Source organism: Rutidosis leptorrhynchoides, chromosome 10 (genome assembly GCF_046630445.1).
Source record: "Rutidosis leptorrhynchoides isolate AG116_Rl617_1_P2 chromosome 10, CSIRO_AGI_Rlap_v1, whole genome shotgun sequence".
NCBI classification, from domain to species: domain Eukaryota; kingdom Viridiplantae; phylum Streptophyta; class Magnoliopsida; order Asterales; family Asteraceae; genus Rutidosis; species Rutidosis leptorrhynchoides.
In genome coordinates, this window is record NC_092342.1 from 164550976 (window position 1) to 164573957 (window position 22982).

Consider the following 22982-nt stretch of genomic DNA (forward strand, 5'->3'; position numbering starts at 1 on the left):
TTTAAAACGTATTCTAGAGAAAACCGTAGGATCAAATCCGAAGGAATGGTCCATTAAGTTGGAGGATGCACTCTGGGCTTTTAGAACAGCCTACAAAACTCCAATTGGAACCACACCTTTTAGACTTGTTTATGAAAAAGCATGTCATCTTCCAGTAGAAATTGAACACAAAGCATTTTGGGCTTTGAAGACATGTAATCTTGATTTACATGAAGCTTGACGTCTACGATTAAGTCAACTAAACAAATTAGAAGAATTAAGACATGAAGCATACGAAAATTCGTTAATCTATAAAGAAAGAACGAAGAAATGGCATGATAAAAGAATCAAAAGTTCAAAAGAATTTAAAGAAGGAGACAGAGTTCTTCTTTTCAATTCACGATTCAAGCTATTTCCTGAAAAATTGAAATCAAGATGGTCTAGACCATTCATAGTCAAAAGAGTTTTCCCATACGGAACGATAGAATTAATAAATTCAAATGGGATTGAATTTAAAGTTAATGGTCACAGAGTTAAACATTACATACATGGTCCGATGGAAGTTGACAATGAAGTTAATCATAATTTCACCACCCAAGAAAACCTTCAAAATGAAAACATAAATATGTTATCAACAACATATGAAAAATCAAAATTAGAATATAAGGAGGATTCAAATTTGAGTGATGAAGAAGAATTCATATACAAACCTCCCATTCCAAGAAACGAAGAAAAATGTGAACAAGAAATTCAAATAGAAGTGAAAGAACCAAGGAAAGAACACCCAAAAAAGGTTTACAAACCAACTCGACTTACTAAAGCAGGAGACCCGGGTGAATTTATCATTTCTTGCTTACTTAATGATGGTGCTGTATATAATGGACTCGCAGATTTAGGAGCAAGTGCAAATATTATGCCTCTTTCCTTATACAAAAGATTAGGCATGGGTAAATTAAAACCAACCAAAATAGGTGTTCAATCATTTGACCAAACCATTAAACACCCGGTTGGAATAGCAAATAATTTACTTGTTAACGTGGGAAGTTTGACCTTTGTTGCAAATTTCATAGTGATTAATATGGAGGAAAACCTTGATATTCCTCTAATTCTAGGCCGCCCATTTTTAGCAACCACCGAGGCATTCATTGATGTAAGAGAAGGTAGAATGACACTTAGGGATGGTGATACATCGATCACCTTTGTGAACCGAAAGTTTAGATCTCCACAAACCAAAACTGTTAGACCAATAAAAATGCATAAGTGTGGGGAAGATGAAGAAACACTTAATGATGATCCAATCACAAAGAATGCCGTTGATGATACGAAATTAGATGAACCTATTTTTAACAGTTCAATAAAGAAACTTTATAAACGGATTCACGATGCTAAGATTAAAGGAAACTTTAAGTTATATAACCGATTAATATCCAATTTATCGTCAAAAGAAAAGGTGATGTTAGTTAAATTTGTGAAAGTTACGGAGGAAATCAACAAATGGATTGAAGTAAAAGTCAAAGATATACAAGTTGTTGATGATTCAATTGAAAATAATGTTAATCACAATTTCAACTAAGTATAGGGAGGTTTATGTATTTCTATTAGAGTTAGATTTTCTGTTTTCATGTAGTTCTCGAAAATGGAACTCGAATGGTCTTTCCCTAGCAGACCCTAAAGAACTAGTCTTCTCCCCCCATTCTGAATTTTTATTTTTTTTAGGTTTTTATGAAATGAAGACTGCCTGTGAACTAAACCATGGTCTAATGCTACACGCTTTGATCACTAAACGTAATAATGACACACTTCCGAGTGAAATAGTATCAGTAATCAGAGAAAGATTGGACGGAGTAAGAAAAGAATCCAGATGCGAAGATAATAAGTTACAATTTGGTAAAGGAAAATCAAAATCCGCAGCGAAAAGAAGAGCACGACACCTTGAAAGATGTCACAAATGCGGAAAATGGTCTCATGGAGGTAAATGTTCAAATAATCAAACCTATTCAAACACCGAATTTGTTACTTTATGCAGAGACGGATCTTTCATATGTTTAGAAGAAAAAACACTGAATGCTCGAGGTTATGCCTATGTAGCTATGGAAAACCAATTAAACCGACTATCTTATGAATGGGATAGATCATATAACTAAGAATACTATCTCACAGGTAAGTCTGTACAGTTTTTTTTTTATTTTTAACCTTTTGATAATAAACGCTAATTTGTTCGCTATAAAGTATTAAATTGGTATTGAATAAAATTAGGTTTGGCGACCGAAATTATTGATATCATACAAAAATTTATTACATCACTGCGAAATTTAACGTTTATTCTTAAGGTATAAATATCTTTAATCAATCAAACCAAAATATTTCAAAAATTCGTCATGAGTTAAATTAGGTCTTGGAACCAAAATTACTTTACCGAAAAGAGGGGCACATATTTTTGATAATATTTGATTGATTAAAGTGGGATAAAAGCCAAAAAGATTTTTAATTTTATTTTTACCATGTTTTTAAAATTAATATATAAATCTTAAATCAATATTGTGAACTTTGTAAGATCAATATATTTAAGTTTGTCAATATTTAAAAATTTTTAATATTTTTAATATAAGTTTGTATGTATAACAAAAAAATTAAATATAAGTTTGGTGTGAATTTATAATATGAATTTTTTAAATTAAGTTTGGTGTGAATTTTTAATTTTTAAAATATGAATTTTATTTTTATGCATTTTAAATTTTAAGTTTGGTGTGAATTTTTAATATTAATTTTGAATTTTATATTTAAGTTGTGTGAATTTAAAAACAAAAATTTACTTTATGTCGCTAAGTTAAAAATATGATTTTTAAAATTCGTCGTAAGTTGAAGACTAGGTCTTTGAACCGAAATTGCTTTACCCGAGGGAGGGACGAGAACTTTTATTATCATTATTTTTAATCTTATTGAATTAAAGTATGCCAAAAACATAAAAAAAAACCAAAAATCTTAGCTTTTAAAACAATCGCTACAAAAAGATAAATTTTAAAATTTTGTCGAAGGACGGACTAGGACATCGATCCGAAACGACCTCGTCCTAAAACAAAGGAAAAAAAATTTTTAAATTTATTTTATATTTGTTTTACAAGTTAAGGATTGTTTAAAAAAAAAAAAAAAAAGGGCCGCGACTCGCGGAGTTTGAAGAGTCAAACACCGCAAGTCGCGGAGCTTGCAAAATTTAGAAAAAATAAAAAGCTGAACGAACAGATCAGTCCACACTCCACACCCACAAAATACTGCGAAATACACACACAAACACATCTCAAATTCGTAATTTTGGGCCGTTTTTCATCAAATCTTTTACTAAAATCATGTTGAGAAGGATGCTATCAAGGAATTACTTAAGAAAAACGGTAAATTTCTACACCTAAACACCATTTAATCCGAAAATTGGTGTTCTTGAGCAATTTTGTACCCAAATTGATTTTGATGCTTTTTAGTGTAATTATGCTTAAATTGTTTATGTATTATGCTTGTATAACCTAGATTGATGCTATTTAACATGATTAGAAGCCTTAAACTTCAAATTTTGAGTAATCTAGGGTTTGTGTTCTTGAGCAAATTTGGGGCTTTTTGATATAAACAGGTTATGGCCGATTTTTGTCATGAATTGTTGCTAAATTAAGTAGTGTAACATGTTTAGGTAGTTAAATGATCCAAACTTTGAGCCTAAACATGATTTTGAGAATTAAAGTGGACTTTTTCAAGTCTAAAATTCATGAACTTGATTTTTGAGAGATAATGCCATTTGAAACTTGTTTAATTGCTAGTGATGATTATTTTGACATGTTGTTTGAGTTGAATGATTATGAACTTGGCGAAGATTTTTCGTATAAGCTTATTTGAAAAATTGTAGATTTGATGAAAATATGAAAATGAGCTTAAGTTTGATATAAATTGATCATGTCATTGTAATTATTTTGATTGATGATTTTGCTGACACTAATGCATATTTGGATGCACAAAAATTGTGTTTGATGTGTTTTGCAGACTGAAAGGGGTGAATCTTCATCCCAAGCTCGCAATGCTCCTGCTGAGAATACGGAACAACAGGAGGTGGATAACTACTACAAACAAGATATACCTCATCCAGTCATGACATTTTCTGATATGCACTTGGAAGATTTGCACCCGAACCTGAGATTTGACAGACTATGGATAGATTATCCAAAATACCAAAGGGGTTTGCATACTCTTCATTCTAAAGTTGTTGAAGTACCTAGGGTCATAGAATGGGGACCATTAGAAGCTGTAGAATTGGCCGGGCCAATTTGGGAATTACTTGCACAGAGGTATGGTAATTCTACTTTTAACGATTCGGTAAGGTTATTCAACATGCGTAGACCTGTATATAAAGTATGGTGTGAAGAATTGTTGTGTAGTATAGAATTAAATGATCGGGTAGCTAGTTTAACCGATCGATCTTTTATTAGATTTTTGTTAGGAGGTTTGATGCGCCACATGTCTTTACTAGACATGGCTCAGGCTTTACGTATATATACGCCTGAGGAGTTAGCATCTGCCGATTGTAGAGGGTTGATACTAAATGGTAGAAAGATAGACGAAAATTTTGATACGCATGGTGTATGGAGTCAAATGACTAGCCATCACCGATTCAAAGGGGGAAATTACTCTTATTTGGATATAGATAGAGCTGAATTAAGAGTAATTTATAGGTTTTTAGCCAATTCGATTACACAACGAGGTAAGAACAAGGAAAAGGTAAATGAACAGGATTTGTTTTACCACATGTGTATTCGAGACCCACAAAGCGCTGTAAGTATACCTTATTGTGTGGGTTATTATTTATCAGCTATGGTTAGGGGGATGAGACCGCATAGCATAATAGGAGGTGGTATATTTATTACTTTGATTGCTGAATATCTCGGTGTGGATATAAGTCGGGGGGGATTATTAGTCGAAGAACCAGAACCCCGCGATACAATAGGTTTAAATGTATACCATGGTGCGAAGGTTTTGAAAAAGGCGAAATAACGCCGCAGTACAATACCATGGTAGACATCCACAGGTTGAGAGAAACCAACAGCAAGGTAACGTGGGAGGGGGAAATGAAATGACAGAAATGCAAAGGTTTATAGCTTCACAAGAGTATGAAAATGCTAGACATCGAGCATTTGATGATTGGCAAGTTCATCAAAACCAAATCATAGCTCATTTCCAACATGTAGGTAGAAACTATATTCCTACTCAATCCCCCGTATTTCCTCCCTGGTCTATAGAGATCCAACCACCGTATCCTACGTATAACCCAGCCGAAGCATTTTATAACACATATGGTTATGCATGGAACCCCTACTGGTATCAGTATCATCGCTAGTATACTTAGTTTTATTTATTTTATAATTTGTAATGTTGATACATTTAATACTTATGTTAATATTGTAATAGTTTTTATAATTTTCTAACTTTTATTATTAGATTTTAATAATTTTTGAATGTGGGGTAATATACCAAACTTCAAAAATATGTATATATGTTTGCAGTTTATCTTATGTACACAATAGGGTAAAACAACGCATATTCAAAGACTAGCATTAAGTTCAGCAAAAGCAACTAATTTTGATGACAAGATGCAAAATATATGTGAAATAACAACAAGACGGAATGAACAAATGATATGCACCATTTATGATTCAGCAAGCAAACACAAATATGTTTGGAAACTTTGGTAAAATTTAATCATTTCTACGCTAATCACCCTCAATAATTTAAATTGTTACTGATTTCTTGCAAATGAGGGCATTTCAAGATCTTAAGTGTGGGAAGGGGTTAAATTCTTTCAGATTTTAAAATTTTTACTTTATACACTTGGTTACCATTAGAAATACTAGTAAAGCAGTAGTTGTATTAGAATCTAGTGCTCTCTGATAATAAAGAACAGCCCAAGTCTTATATACTGACTACCCAATTCTAGTAAAATTTTTCAAAATTTTCAATTAAATGAACTCAAAATCATGTTTATACATATTTATGAATGATAAAACTAGGTTTTAACACCGAAATTATTGTTACCTCGGAAAGGACATAAATTGAGAAACAAACCAAAATGTTAAAATTCATTTAAAATGGAATAGAGGACAATAAAAAGGAAAATAAAAGCCAAGTGTGGGAAAATTTACCAAGATATTTTAAACATATGTCACATATTTCTGTAACAAATAACTAAAAATACTTTTGCTTTGGACTAAACTAAACTGTTTTACCCGATGAAAGAAAAGAAAAGATGGATCTACACGATGAATCAATTCCATCATTAAAAGGAAGTAAAGTCTTCCGAAAAAGAAACGCGCTTCTTGATTTAGGTCAGGAAGTTGTCGTCCAGACCAGCTGTAGGTTGACAAAAAAATCTAGAAAAGTCATCACTAAAATCAGCAGGAAATCCACGGACCTCAGCATAAAACAGGGTCGCCAAGTGGTCAGATTTATCCTAACCATGAGAAGGATTTATCTCGTAAAATAGGGAGCACCGTGCAAATTAGCTGGATAAGACTAATGAATCAGATCCCCAGAAAGGATAATCTCCTTAAAGATTAAAAATCAGCTTTTAAGCCTGATATTACTCAATCCTTGAGATTGACTTTAAAGATTGAGAATTACAAACTCATGGAATTCAATGATATCTAAACTCGAGCCTGAACGAGAAAATATTTTGATCAAAATTACAAACCGATTTATTTTCTAAAAACTCATTTTCAATGCATTCATTACCATTGAACGTAAAATTCTAGGAATTCACCTGGAATTCATTAGGTCACCTAAACCAAATCGGGTGTCAACCGTAAGAACGGTGGTTGCATAGCATGGTCAAAGACAGGACCTTGTGCCAGACCAGAAAATTATAAGGGTGAGCTTTACTATTGCTCCTACCAAGGATAGTAATTGCGTCCGACACGTTATAGACCATAATTAAAAGCATGTCAGGGGACATTGCCTTAACAGTTGCTTGTTCAACGCTTTCCTTTACAACCGGACGGTAGTTTACCGAAAGGTAATATACGGGACAAGTATACTGGACGTGTTGCTTTCCAAATACAAAGTTAGCAAGTGGGTGACACAAAACCATAAGTTTTGAGCTAAAATTTTCAAATATGAAACCCACCAAACCCACAAAAATAATTTGCAAACACAGGTGAAGGGTTATTCTGGAAAACTTATCTAGGGTAAAAACTAGATTTAATTTTCAAAAGATCAAATGTTGTCATAAAGATCCAATTTCCTTAATGGATCTAAATTTTTATAGTCATGTGGGACTGTAAACCATATCGTTACTACCATTGTTTATACCGCCGTATAGAAATCACTGATGTACAAAGTGTGAAGAATAAAGAAGTGATTCTAGTATTTCAAGACTATATTGCTTGAGGACAAGCAACGCTCAAGTGTGGGAATATTTGATAATACTAAAAACGAACATATATTTCATAGCATTATTCCTCAAGAAAGACAAGCTTTTAGTTGCAATTGTTCTATTTAAAAGTGATATTCGTTTAAATAATAAAAGGTGAAGACAAAAGACAGATTCGACGAATTGAAGACGCAAACGACCAAAAAGCTCAAAAGTACAAAATACAATCAAAGAGGTTCCAATTATTGATAAGAAACATCTCAAAATTACAAGAATACAAGATTCAAAACGCAAAGTACAAGATATTAAATTGCACGCAAGGATGTTCGAAAATCCGGAACCAGGACCAGAGTCAACTCTCAATGCTCGACGCAACGGACTAAATATTACAGGTTAACTATGTATATAAATATAATATAATATATAATTAATTCTTAAAATTAATATATATATTATAATATATTTATAAAACGTCAGCAAATTAAAAGACAAACCTTTGTGAGCTGGAATTACGAACTCCGCGAGTTGTGGAGTATGGAGGCCAAAAATGCCGCGACTCGCGGAGCAGCCAAATACGAAAATCCCTATAAAACCCAACGAATTCTGATCATTTTTATCATCCAATATATCAATCTCTCTATATCTATACGTAATATTTATATTTATATTTATATTTTAATTTTAATTTTAATTTTAAATCCTAATAATAAGGGTATGTTAGCGAATGTTGTAAGGGTGTAAGTCGAAATTCTGTCCGTGTAACGCTACGCTATTTTTAATCATTGTAAGTTATGTTTATATTATTTTCATTAATGTCTCGTAGCTATGTTATTATTATACTTATTTAATACCGAAGTAATCATGATGTTGGGCTAATTACTAAAATTGGGTAATTGGGCTTTGTACCATAATTGGGGTTTGGATAAAAGAACGACACTTGTGGAAATTAGACTATGGGCTATTAATGGGTTTTATATTAACTAAACAATACCTTGTTAATTTAATATACAAACTTATAATTCGACGTATTTATATATAACCACATACGCTTGACTGGGTACGGTGGGCGGGATATTTATAAATACCAATAATTATTCATTTTACCGGATACGGAACTGGATTAATAGTTAATAGACTTGTTGAAATAGGGGTGAATTACATTCAAGGGTAATTGGTGTAATTGTTAACAAAGTAGTAAAACCTTGGTTTACACGCAGTCGATAACCTGGTGTATTCATTAAACAAATTATTAAAACCTTGTTAAAATTCGAATCCCCAATTAGTTGGAATATTTGACTTCGGGAATAAGAATAATTTGACGAAGGCTTTCGCTCTTTATATTTATGACTGATGGACTATTATGGACAAATCCGTATGGACATATTAAATAATCCAGGACAAAGAACAATTAACCCATGGGCATAAAACTAAAATCAACACGTCAAACATCATGATTACGAAAGTTTAAATAAGCATAATTCTTTTATTTCATATTTAATTTCCTTTATTTTATATTTAATTGCACTTCTAATTATCGCACTTTTATTGTTATTATATTTAATTGCACTTTTTAATTATCGCAAGTTTATTTTATCGCACTTTTATTATTCGCAATTTCATTATCGTTATTTACTTTACGCTTTAAATTAAGTCTTTAATTTAATATTTTACATTTGGTTTTAACTGCGACTAAAGTTTTAAAATCAACAAACCGGTCATTAAACGGTAAAAACCCCCTTTATAATAATAATATTACTTATATATATATATATTTGTATTTTTATAAATTTAAACTAATATAGCGTTAAGCTTTGTTTAAAAGATTCCCTGTGGACCGAACTGGACTTACTAAAAACTACACTACTGTACGATTAGGTACACTGCCTATAAGTGTTGTAGCAAGGTTTAAGTATATCTATTCAATAAATAAATAAATATCTTGTGTAAAATTGTATCGTATTTAATAGTATTACCTAGTAAAATTTAAAGCTATTTTATATACACCTCGCATAACATCAGTATCATATAGAGGTCAAGTACCTCGCGATGTAATCAGCTGTTGTGAATCGTTTATAATCGATATGGATATCGTCCGGATGGATTAGGACGGGTCTCTACAGTTGGTATCAGAGCGATGGTCTTAGCGAACCAGGTCTTGCATTAGCGTATCTACCTGATAGATGTTTAGATGCATTAGTGGGTCTGGACTTCGACCGTGTCTGCATGTCAAAAGTTTTACTTATCATTTAGTGTCGAAAATTATTTTCTTATCATCCTTAAAGTCTAGACACGTCTTACTACCTCTATTGCATAGATAGTGTATAGATAAATTCATATCTTAGCGTATCTGTTATTATTGCCTTTGCCTGACAGCTTTCGTAGATTCCTCCGTAACTTATGGGATTTTAGTATTATATATGCATATGTAAATTATGTATTACAGGGTACTAATCTACATCCTATAATCTATTTCTTATCGAAAATCTTTCATCTAATCGCACGAGATGAATCCCTCAACTAGTTCGAGTCCCTCGAATTCCGACAGCTATTCCGATAGTTATCCCGACTGTTATTCCGAATGGATAGTCATCTAAGCTCCGGAAACAACGTCACCAGAATGAATCAACCAATTATCCATTTCCAATTAAACTGATAGATTCGTAGTCAACTTAATAAATGGAGACGCGCAGAAGGCGATCCCTTCCACTAACCGAATTCACCTTTTGGCGAAGAACCTGAAGAACTTACCAACGAACCTATTCGAAACACCATTCTCTCTCTCATTTCCAGAGTATCTCATCACGATTAAATACTATCCCAAATTCTAAACCTTATTCATCATCTCGTTTCGACCGACAATCATCCTGGAGTAATCCAAGAAGTCAACGAGCTTCGCGCCTGAGTTGTAGCCTAAAAAAAAAATATGGTGCAAAATGTACCAGCTTCAGCAACATCATCAACATCAACGGTTCCACCGACAACAACATCCGCATCCCAAGCCTCAATTTCACAATCTGTTCCATGAACATCAACATCATACGCACCATGGATACCAAGGAGTACCAGCAGCAATTAACAATGAAGTATTGATCCATAACTTCATCAATATTCTGCGAAGAATATGTAGATCCTAATAGTTTTAGAGATTACTTATTCTAGCTCAAACCCAAAATCAAATGAGTCTAATATTATATTGACTCATTTAAATCCATGATTGCATCTGAAGAAAATATATATGTATATATGTTTTCATAAAGGTTGTAATTAAAAATTCTTTTGTACAAACTGTTAATGGTGAAAATATTTTAACGGGTAGGTAATACCCGAGGAATATTTAGATTTCACATTAATAAGTTACACTGTACATTCTTCCAAGCTGATTCAACAGTCGTTTACTATCCTACTTACATCCACCGATATACTAATTCATTCACCACAGAATAACCATTTTCATTCAAATTCATATTTGAATTTTGACCTATCAGAATCCAACAAGTGGTATAATGAAGAAAACATTGGAAAAATAAAATTTGTTAGAAACAAACAATTTAACTATGAAAAGAATTTTTGTTAAGAATCCACGTTAATTGTTCCTAGCTAACTGTTCCTAGCTAACTGTTCCTAGCTAACTGATTACATTTTATTTATCGCAATTTACATTCTCGCAATTTACATTCTCGCAATTTTATTTATTGTCATTTAATTTCTGTATTTATTTTACGCACTTTATATATCGGGACACGTATACAAGGTTTTCACATATCATATCGACGCATCTATATATATTATTTGGAATCACCATAGACACTCAATATGCAGTAATGATCGAGTTCCCTATACAGGGTTGAGGTTGATTCTACAATAATATATATACTTTGAGTTGTGATCGAGTCTGAGACATGTACACGGGTCACGATACATATTAATTAATTCGAATATTATATATTAAACTATATATGAATTATTGGACTGTTATTGTGGACTATCGACTGTGGACTAATAACATTGGACAATTAAAATGAATTAAAATATTGATTATAACATATGAAACTAAACATTTCTTCAAGTTTGCCACTTGATTTCATCTTAAACCTCATTTGTATCTTGACGATTACAATCTGCGTTCAAACCTTTCATGATTCTTGAAAACACCTCGATCGAGAGGATGAACCAACCGCACTTCATCTACGGAAGAAAAGATTGATGCATATAGTTATGCACCTGAAAACACTCAGAACCTGAGAAAACGTTACCATGTATTTGTGCTAGCTCCTTTGGGGTTGTTAGTTAAAAAAAAAAAAAAAAAAAAAAAAAAAAAACTTTGCGATCCCTTTTCAAAGTAGCCAATTTTGTCACAGCTCCAGCACGTCAACTTCGACTTTTCATTCGAAGTAGCCTTACTATAATCCTGATATATACGATTACCCTTTTGATACCGGAGAATTCTTTTATATTCCACTATATTACCAGCAGACGTACCAGCAACCTCGTTGCTCCTTGGCTCAAATCTCTACGACAAATCAATATATTTATCTATTGAAGTCTTATCATGAACTCCATATATTTTTCTATTGAAGTCTTATCATGAACTCTATATATTTATCTATTGAAGTCTTATCATGAACTCATCGGTATCTTGTAACGATAATTACCATACCAAGTACTGAAAGACATCAATCGATAATCTCGAAATTCTCAGCGATTCTACGACAACAATTTATATATATATATATATATATATATATATATATATATATATATATATATATATATATATATATATATATATATATATATATATATATATATATAACTTTTATCTCCTGGATTTACGAATTCCAATTCTGAATTCTGAAAAGCACCCAGTCTACAAATTAATGCTCTGAATTTTGAAAATGTTGAATGAAGCAACAAAAACTGTAAACGACCTCAACAGCCAAAAGTTTGATGATGAAGAATAGTGTGTTGATAATGCTCTGAAAAAGTTTGAAACTAAAAAACGGATTGAGCAAACTATGAAGGAGTCTCTGAACAAATCACAAACTTGTACATTAAGAATCTTGATGATTCTGTATTTGATGAAATCTTTAGCGAATACCTTGCTTCTGACTCCAAACTCTTGCATACAAATTTTCTTCACCATCCTTCGATATTAGAAATTCCAAGATATCATTGTATCTTTCATTATAAATATCCTCCATATTTCCGAAGATATTTTCATAACTATTCTTATTTGAAATCGTTAATCTCTTCGTGCTATCAGTGTTACATCATATAGAAACTGTTAGTTTCTATATTCTGTAAACTTTCGAGCTTAAAATATGAATGTTATTGAAGTAATGTTGGGAACTGATGCATGAGTTAGTATAATATAATGACACTTGATCTACGTGATTATATTACAATAAGTCATGCTGAGTTTCTAAATGGAACATGATGATTCACAGATTATAACTTCATCATGTGCCATGTTACATAACTCTTTCATTCTACTTAACTTCTGAACATATCAAGAAAGTATAATTTTGATAGTTCTATTCTCAGTGATTCTGATAATTTGACAAATCAAATCGTGCTAATACCTTCTTTCTTATTTAGAACATGATGTTTATCCGAAATTCCATACTTACGAATTCTGGACCATTACTCCTTTACTAGAGGTCCGTAGAATAATAAAAAGGCAAAGAGATCCAAAATATAAGAGAAAATATAAATCCCAATGACAACACCGAAATTACAAACCATGGATATCAGTACGTATAGCAATATAAAGACACGGGAGGATTATAAATACAATAATCCCTAGAGCATAATAGAAATAAACAGAATCTTCAGGTGGGAGTTGGAAAAGAAGAACGATCATTGCGATAGTTAGAATAAGAACAAGGATCAGAACAGGGTTAAGCATTTTCATAAATCTTTTGAATTTGGGAATTGAGTATAGAAGTGGTGAAAATAAATGGAACGGAAAAGGTAAATTTATAAAGGAAATATCAGACGTAGTAATCGGGGCAGATCATCGTATTTAATTAAAGAGATCTTAATTTCCATAAATCCCGAAGAATCAGATCTTATAGATCTTCAAGATTTTCTTTAAATCCCTTGAATTCTGGAATTCAACCAAGGCAATGTCGGAAGTTAAGACGCGCCTTATTTTCTAAATTCAAACCTGTCTACGTCAAAAGTTAAAAACAAATCTTGGTTTCTCATTTCATTCTTTTGTGAATAGCTTCACTCGTGCTCTTCGAATAATCAAATTGTTTTATTCATATTACTCAATGATGATAAAACTCTATTTATCAACTCATATTCGTCATGAAAATATTTTTATAGTTAGCCATGACGACCTCACTCAAATTTCGGGACGGAATTTCATTAACGGGTAGGTACTGTAGTGACCCGGAAATTTCTGATCAAATTTAAACTTTAATCTTTATATGTTTCCGACACGATAAGCAAAGTCTGTAATATTGAGTCTTAAAATCTTTGAACTGTTTACATAGATTCATTTGACCTTTGACCATTCCCGACGATTCACGAACAATTGTGTGTAAATAAATATATAAATATATATATATACACATATATGAATATACGGGTATATATAATATTTTGAAACAATAAAAATATAATTTAATTATTTGATATGAAAATGTAAAGTAGTATATAAAATAATAAATTTGCTATAAATAGTTATATGTATGTGAATCTATACATAATTAATGTTGTATGTATATTTAAATAATAGTATATATGATAATTGGAAATTATAAAATATAACCTAATCATTAGAATTAAATAATATACAAAGTAATTAAGTTATTAGTAAAATGAATATATGCATATATATGATTTCCATATATAATTGTTAATTGTATGTATACTATAATATAATAAATTGTATAAGTATTAAATATTCAAAATATGATATGATATATATATAAACAATGAAAATTTCTAATTTATAATATGTAATAGTATTATACTAAATGACAAGTTGAACATATAGTACTGTTATTATCAACATTAGTATTATAATACCATTAAACACTTATGTTTGTCGAAAACAAACAAGATTAATTGGAACCACAATTTTAATTTAATAGTATTATTATATTTTTTTTGTTATTTATTATTAGCAGTATCATTAATATTATATTAGTTATTAAATAATACAATCTTTTAATTATAATATTAGTATTTCTATCAGTATTATTAATATCATTATATATAGCATTTAAATGTGAAATTTGATATGTAAAAATTGTTATATCATTTTTATTATTAATAATGTTAATAATAATATAATTAGTATTATTATTATTATTATTATTATTATTAATATCCTTAATAATATTATTATCAAATTTACCAAAATTATTATAATTGTGACTTATTATTATTATTACTTTTATTATTTTTATTATAACTAATATTATTATTATTATTATTATTATTAGTATTTGTATTTATTATTAATAATTATAATTATCAATTAGTAATAATAATTATATAAATATAAAAAAAGAATGAGTATGATTTGTTTTAGGAATCAAATTCAGTTTGATGTCGCCATCCCTTTTTAAACTGATAGAGACTATGTCGAATCCAAACTCAGTATAAACTAAAATCTGTTAGGGTCGTATCTGCTTTCCATTAATTTATATTTTTTTTTTCTGATTTTGATTTGTTCTGTCGACTTCCTTCTGCCATAAAACAACGAATCACCTTAAACTATTAGACATGTATCATTCAATCCTTCCACCATTACTATCAATAACCAATTTTCTATATCTGTTATAAGGAAAATTACACAGAAGATGGAAGAACTCAGTCGATACCCTGTTCTTATACATTTTATTCAACACTTCGAAATCAAAACAAATTCCAAAATGTATTAGTGCAGTCGTGTTAGGATTATTCCAGTTGAAGTTCCTGTAAATTTACAGCTTCCAATTCATTTTATCAATTATGAATTTTGAGGTCAAAGATAAAAATTCAAAAGTCAACTGTTTGTTCATCATCAAAATTCGGATTTGTTTTTGTGTTTCAAATCAAATGGATTTCCCATAAAGTTTCTATGAATGATTTTGAATCTCTTTCATGTAGAAATCCTAATCTAAAAGTATCCAGATTTAAAAATCTCGAAGTGAGTTTTTTTTTCCTTCGCTAACAGCTTCTGCTGTTCTTAATTTTTTTCTGTTGTCCTTCGTACCTGTTAATCCATTACACCATTCGGTTGATCTGTTTCAAATCCTAGTCCTAATCCAAACCGAGAAACGATGTTGTGATTAGTAGTTTTTGTTTGTTGCCGTTTGATAAAGAAGAAGATGAGGAAGAAACAGCAGATTACGGGTTATATAAATTGGTTATGGGAGTATAACAGATAAAGCAAGATAGATGGGTGGTTGTGGGTGTTGTCTGCTGTCTGAGAGGTCATGGGTTCGAGTCTCGTAGGGGACAATCCTTTTTATGATGGATTTTGAAAGGGTATATACTCTTCTTCTTATTATTCTTATTATTATTATTATTATCATTATCATTATCATTATCATTATTATTATTATTATTATTATTATTATTATTATTATTATTATTATTATTATTATTATTAATTTCATTATTATCTAAGTATTATGGTTATTAGTATTACTAATATTATAATTATTATTAGTATCATATTTAATATTACAAACATAATTATAAGAATATAACCATTATTATTATTATTATTATTATTATTATTATTATTATTATTATTATTATTATTATTATTATTATTATTATTATTATTATTAACATAACTAATATATTCATTATTATAAATTTTGACATTTAAGTATTAGTTATCATTATTACCATTATGATTATAGTTATATTTAAGAGAATTGTTATTATTATTATTACATTTATTAACAACTGATATATGTATTATTATTGTTGTTATGTAATCATAAATGCCATGAATAATATTATTAATAAGAAAATGATGCAACTTATTATCATTTTCACTAATATTAATATTAGTATCACTTTTATAATTATTAGTATTATTATCATTAACATAAATATCATTAATAACAATATATTTATTATTATTATTATTAGTATTATCATTACTAATAAAGTTATTATTATTATTATTAGTAACTTATTATTATTAAAACTACCATTTTTAATAAATAATATTAGTTCATAAAAGATACTTATTACATTTACGATAATTAAAATAATACCCAATATATAACTATATATCAAACAGGCTAACGTTTAAAATAATTATACAAGATCAATTTTTAAATATAATACTAAACATATGCTAATATAAATATATATAAATATCAAAATAACTAAAAGTATTGATATTACTTATTGTAATGAAATATATAAAATAAATATATATAACATATAAGTTAAGATATGGTTTACATAATTAAATATTATGTTTTTAATGTAGTTTAGAATAAATTCTAAATAACTACAAAGATATATAAAAAGGATATAACTAATAAATTTACATATATATATATATGTGTTTGATTACAAATATGTATATTAATAAATATACAAATGATATAGGTTCGTGAATCCAAGGCCAACCCTGCATTATTCAGTTGTTCAATATAGTCATATGTATTTTTACTACAAAATACATTAGGTGAGTTTCATTATTCCCTTTTTATATACATTTTTGGGCTGAGAATACATGCAAATACTTTATTAACTGTTTCACGATATTTATATGCGTGAGTTTCATTTGCCTTTTTACCCTTTATATTTTTGGGCTGAGAATACATGCGCTGCTTTTATAAATGTTTTACGAAATAGACACAAATAATCAAAACTACATTCTATGGCTGGATTATTAAACCGAATATGCCCCTTATTAAGTCTGGTAATCTAAGAATTAGGGAACAGACACTCTAATTGATGCGAACTCTAAAGATAGATTTATCGGGCCCAACAAGCCCCATCCAAAGTATCGGATGCTTTAGTACTTCGAAATTTTTTACATGTCCGGAGGAGGATCCCGGAATGATGGGGATATTCTTATATGCATATTGTGAATGTCGGTTACTAGGTGTTCAATCCATATGAATGATATTTTAGTCTCTATACATGGGACGTATGTTTATAAGAAATGGAGATATGAAATCTTGTGGTCTATTAAAATTATGAAATGATTATTTATGTTAAACTAATGAACTCACCAACCTTTTGGTTGACACTTTAAAGCATGTTTATTCTCGGGTATGAAAGAAATCTTCAGCTGTGCATTTGCTCATCTTAGAGATGTTACTTGGAGTCATTCATGACATATTTCAAAAGACGTTGCATTCGAGTCGTTGAGTTCCTCAAGATTATTATTAAGTCTATTATAGTAAGATATATTACGAAATGGTATGCATGTTGTCAACTTTCGATGTAATGAAAGATTGTCTTTTCAAAAATGAATGCAATGTTTGTAAAATGTATCATATAGAGGTCAAGTACCTCGCGATGTAATCAGCTGTTGTGAATCGTTTATAATCGATATGGACATCGTCTGGATGGATTAGGACGGGTCTCTACATATTAATTGTAATTACAAGTTTAATTATAGTTGTTATATTATTATTACATTCATTATTATTTAAATTAATATTAATATTATTAATATTATTATAAATTAAAATATGAAATTTGATATATTTGATTTGTCATATTATTTAATATTATTGTTATTACGGTAAATATCGTTATTATTATTATTATTATTATTATTTTATTATTATTAATATTATCAGTATTATTATTATCAATATATTTATATTTATTTATTAATAATATTAAAAATTAGATGTAAAGCATATAAAAACAAAATTAGTTAAAGATCGACTTCATTTTATTCTTTTCAATTTCTTTTATCCTACTTTAATTGTCCTTCTACTGCTTGAAATTGGATCCTGTCTGTTATTATTAGATGACGATTCCAATCAACCCTACAAGTTAAAAATTTGAACAATTATTATCATATCATATTATTCCTTGCTGTTAATTGAAGAAATCAAATAGATAGTTACAAAATCTGTTTAGAGTCATTTTCTACTTTTATAAATTTGTCTCCATGATTGAAACTAATGTCGACCTTTTCATTCAATAAACCAAACGATCACCTCATATTATTGAAGGGAGTGATTCGATTTTCACCATCATTGTAAACCCATATTACCACCTTTTTCTTCAACAATCGAACCACCATGAACTCAAACCATCACCTTTTATCACCACTTCAACGATACCATTCTCGAATTACTTCTACTATTGTTTATCTGTTTTGCATCCACCACCTTCACCTTAGTAACCACCGCCACCACGATCTCTCTCTCTTTTCCATAATTGTTTTTACTCGCCATAGTTGCATGTTTAAAACCACCAACGAAACCACAAAAACTGCTGCAATGTTACCTGGTTCTTTTTCTGTTTTTAAACCATCAAGAAACCCACATGAAATCATGAAACCGTTACTCGAGCTGTCTTCTGCTTCGTTGCTGTTACATCCAACAAACCTCACCAGCTGCTGTAGCAACTACTACACATAATTGCATTATGTGAATACACTCTTACTTAATTTCCTTTTGCATTTTTTCGCTGCTTATGTGTTCCTTCCTAATGAATTCGCTATTATAAATTGCATGAATTATTCTTTCTTTCTTGTGGCCAATAAATTACTAAACAACTAACCTTTTTTGTGAGATGTTAAAGCAGTAAAGTCATGTGAACTCTTTTCCTCTTTTTTGTTGGCTGACAACTTCACCTCACCCAATTGATTTAATCTTTTCAAACCACTTATACAACTTGCATATTTAATAATATGTTTGTTATCATTCATGTCTCCAGCTTCTGTGCGTTTCCTTCTTCTTTTGCCGAGTTGCCAAAATTTTAACCAAATAACCCCACTTGTTGATCTATGATAATGATATCATATGTTGCTACCATCTTTGAGTGCTCTTGTAGTTTTAAATCAGAATTAGGAGCTAGGATAACCGATTGAATTGTTTTTCCTTTTTCTTTTGCAGACATTTACCAAACAAACTACCTACTTACTAATTCTTTTTGGCTAGTGGGTATCAATGAAGAGTGCTAAAATTTAAACACATGAAAGGCGAATTACTTGTTTCTTTATTTCTTTGGATGACCCACTGATTCGATTAGGAAAAGGAAAGTAGATAGGATAGATATTTTTTTTATATTGGACTAGCATGAAGGGGGGGCCAAGATGGTATCCAATGATAAGTTTATTCCTATCATCCTATTATTTTAAACCATCCAAATAGTTAGTGTAGCAAAAAGGAATGGATCCTCTATTGTTTAAACAAGTTGGGCATATGTATATCATTTAGGGCGAATACTTGTTGAATGGGTCAAGATCCCTTGCAAGTTTTCTGTTGGATAAATAGATAATCAAGGATGATTATAATGATCATGATGAATGACGTGTGTGACGACCCGAAAATTTTTGACCAAATTTAAACTTGATCTTTATATGATTTCGACACGAAAAGCAAAGTATGTAATATTGACGTCTCAACAAATTTGAACTGTGTTCATACATTCAATTAACCTGTGACTATTCCCGACGATTCACGAACAACTATTTATTAATAAAGACATATATATATATATATATATATATATATATATATATATATATATATATATATATATATATATATATATATATATATATATATATATATATATATATATATTAATTCGATATATTATTTGTGTTATTATACAATAAAAGTATTACATAAATTATAATATGAAAGATTTATATATTAAATTTTATTACAAGTTATAATATAGTTATTATTTCATTCTTTATTAATAAAATAAATTATAATATTAATATCAGTATTATGAATATTATTATGTTAATATATTTGGTACACTTAAATTGATACATCATTATACTAATATTATTGATATCATTATTAATATTATTATTCGTAAGATTATAATTGTAGTTACTATTATGACTATTATTATTATTACTAAAAATTATTAATTTTATTTTATCATTATCATTAACCTTATTAATATCATATTATTATTATTATCATTAATAATATTAACATAACTAATAACATTATTATTATTATCATTTTATTATTATCATTATTAGTAACTAAATTTATTAAACTTATCATTATTGTTAGTAATAATAATTTTATTTATCATTAGTTATTAATAGTCTCTTTAATAATAATATTATTATTAGTATTAGTAACAACAGTTAATCAAATTTAAAATTTAGATATAAATACATATATATAAGATATATAAATACAGTTTTATATATAAATACACATACAAATATAGACATATATATATATATATATATATATATATATATATATATACATATATATATATATATATATATATATATATACATATATATATATATATATATACGGATATATACATAAATAAATATAAATAATTACGTATTCTGTTTAACATCCACATCTAAACTTTATTCATGATCTGCTTTAGAATCTGAATTTGTTTCACGTCAACTTCCGTCTACATTACAAATCTAAAATCAGTTAGATTTAGCTATCTGTTTTAATTTTTTTTATTCATCTGATACATAATGCTCGTACTTCCTGTCTGATTCTTGTTACACGTCCAAATCCCTTCACAATGCAAATAAAATTTATCACTATAATCATACAGTCAGATAATTGAAATCAGTTAGCAATCGCATCAGCTTTATCAAATCCTTTTCTTTTTCGTTGTTTCATTCCTTCTGGCCTCGAATATTTCTGTCAACCACTATCAATCCTACAAAACAAAATTTGATTAGTTATTGTTACGATATCAATCACTATATATACATATAATTACATATACAAATACAGATAGAGAGAGAGAGTTATAGAATTATAATCCCATCAACATATTGAATCGCCATCTATCATCTTCTTTAATCGATCATGAACCACCCGCATTGATTCATCATCTTTCGAACCCACTTTCTTCCCATGTTGTAATTTAAACAAACACCCGAACCTTACCTCGATTATATATAAACCTATAAATATACATATATATAGAAACACTAACCTTTCTCTTACGTTTTGTTTGAATACCACCCGTTATAACTGTAGTGACCCGAACTTTTCCATGGTTATATATATTAAATGAAATTGTTATTTACATGATTAAGTGTTTCCAACATGTTAAGAAATCAAACTTGTTAAGACTTGATTAATTGAAATAGGTTTCATATAGACAATTGACCACCAAAGTTGACCGGTGATTCACGAACGATTAAAACTTGTAAAAACTATATGATGACATATATATGATTATATATATATATTTAACATGATATAATGATAAGTAAGTATCTCATTAGGTATTTTAACAATGAGTTATATACATAAAATTGAGTTTATTGAATTAAGAAACTCGAAATGATATATATAACGATTATCGTTATAACAACGTCTTACTAAATACATATGAATCATATTAAGATATTGATACACTATGTTTAATCATGATAAATTATAAGTAAACATGTCATTAAGTGTATTAACAATGAACTACATATGTAAAAACAAGACTACTAACTTAATGATTTTAAAACGAGACATATAGGTAACGATTATCATTGTAACAACATTTACCAGTATATATATCATACTAAGATATATTAATATATCATAATATCATGATAATGTAATAATTTAACATCTCGTTAGATATAATAAACAATGGGTTAACAACATTTAACAAGATCGTTAACCTAAAGGTTTCAAAACAACATTTACATCTAACGATTAACGATGACTTAACGACTCAGTTAAAATGTATATACATGTAGTGTTTTAATATGTATTCATACAATTTTGAAAGACTTCAAGACACTTATAAAAATACTTCTACTTAACAAAAATGCTTACAATTACATCCTCATTCAGTTTCATCAACAATTCTACTCGTATGCACCCGTATTCGTACTCGTACAATACACAGCTTTTAGATGTATGTACTATTGGTATATACACTCTAATGATCAGCTCTTAGCAGCCCATGTGAGTCACCTAACACATGTGAGAACCATCATTTGGTAACTAGCATGAAATATCTCATAAAATTACAAAAATATTAGTAATCATTCATGACTTATTTACATGTAAACAAAATTACACATCTTTTATATCTAATCCATATACCAATGACCAAAAACAGCTACAACACTTTCATTCTTCAATTTTCTTCATCTAATTGATCTCTCTCAAGTTCTATCTTCAAGTTCTAAGTGTTCTTCATAAATTCTATAAGTTCTAGTTTGCTAGCTTACTTCCAATCTTGTAAAGTGATCATCCAACCTCAAGAAATCTTTCTTATTTACAGTAAGATATCTTTCTAATACAAGGTAATACTCATATTCAAACTTTGATTCAATTTCTATAACTACAACAATCTTATTTCGAGTGAAAACCTTACTTGAACTTGTTTTCGTGTCATGATTCTGCTTCAAGAACTTTCAAGCCATCCAAGGATCCTTTGAAGCTAGATCTATTTTTCTCATTTCCAGTAG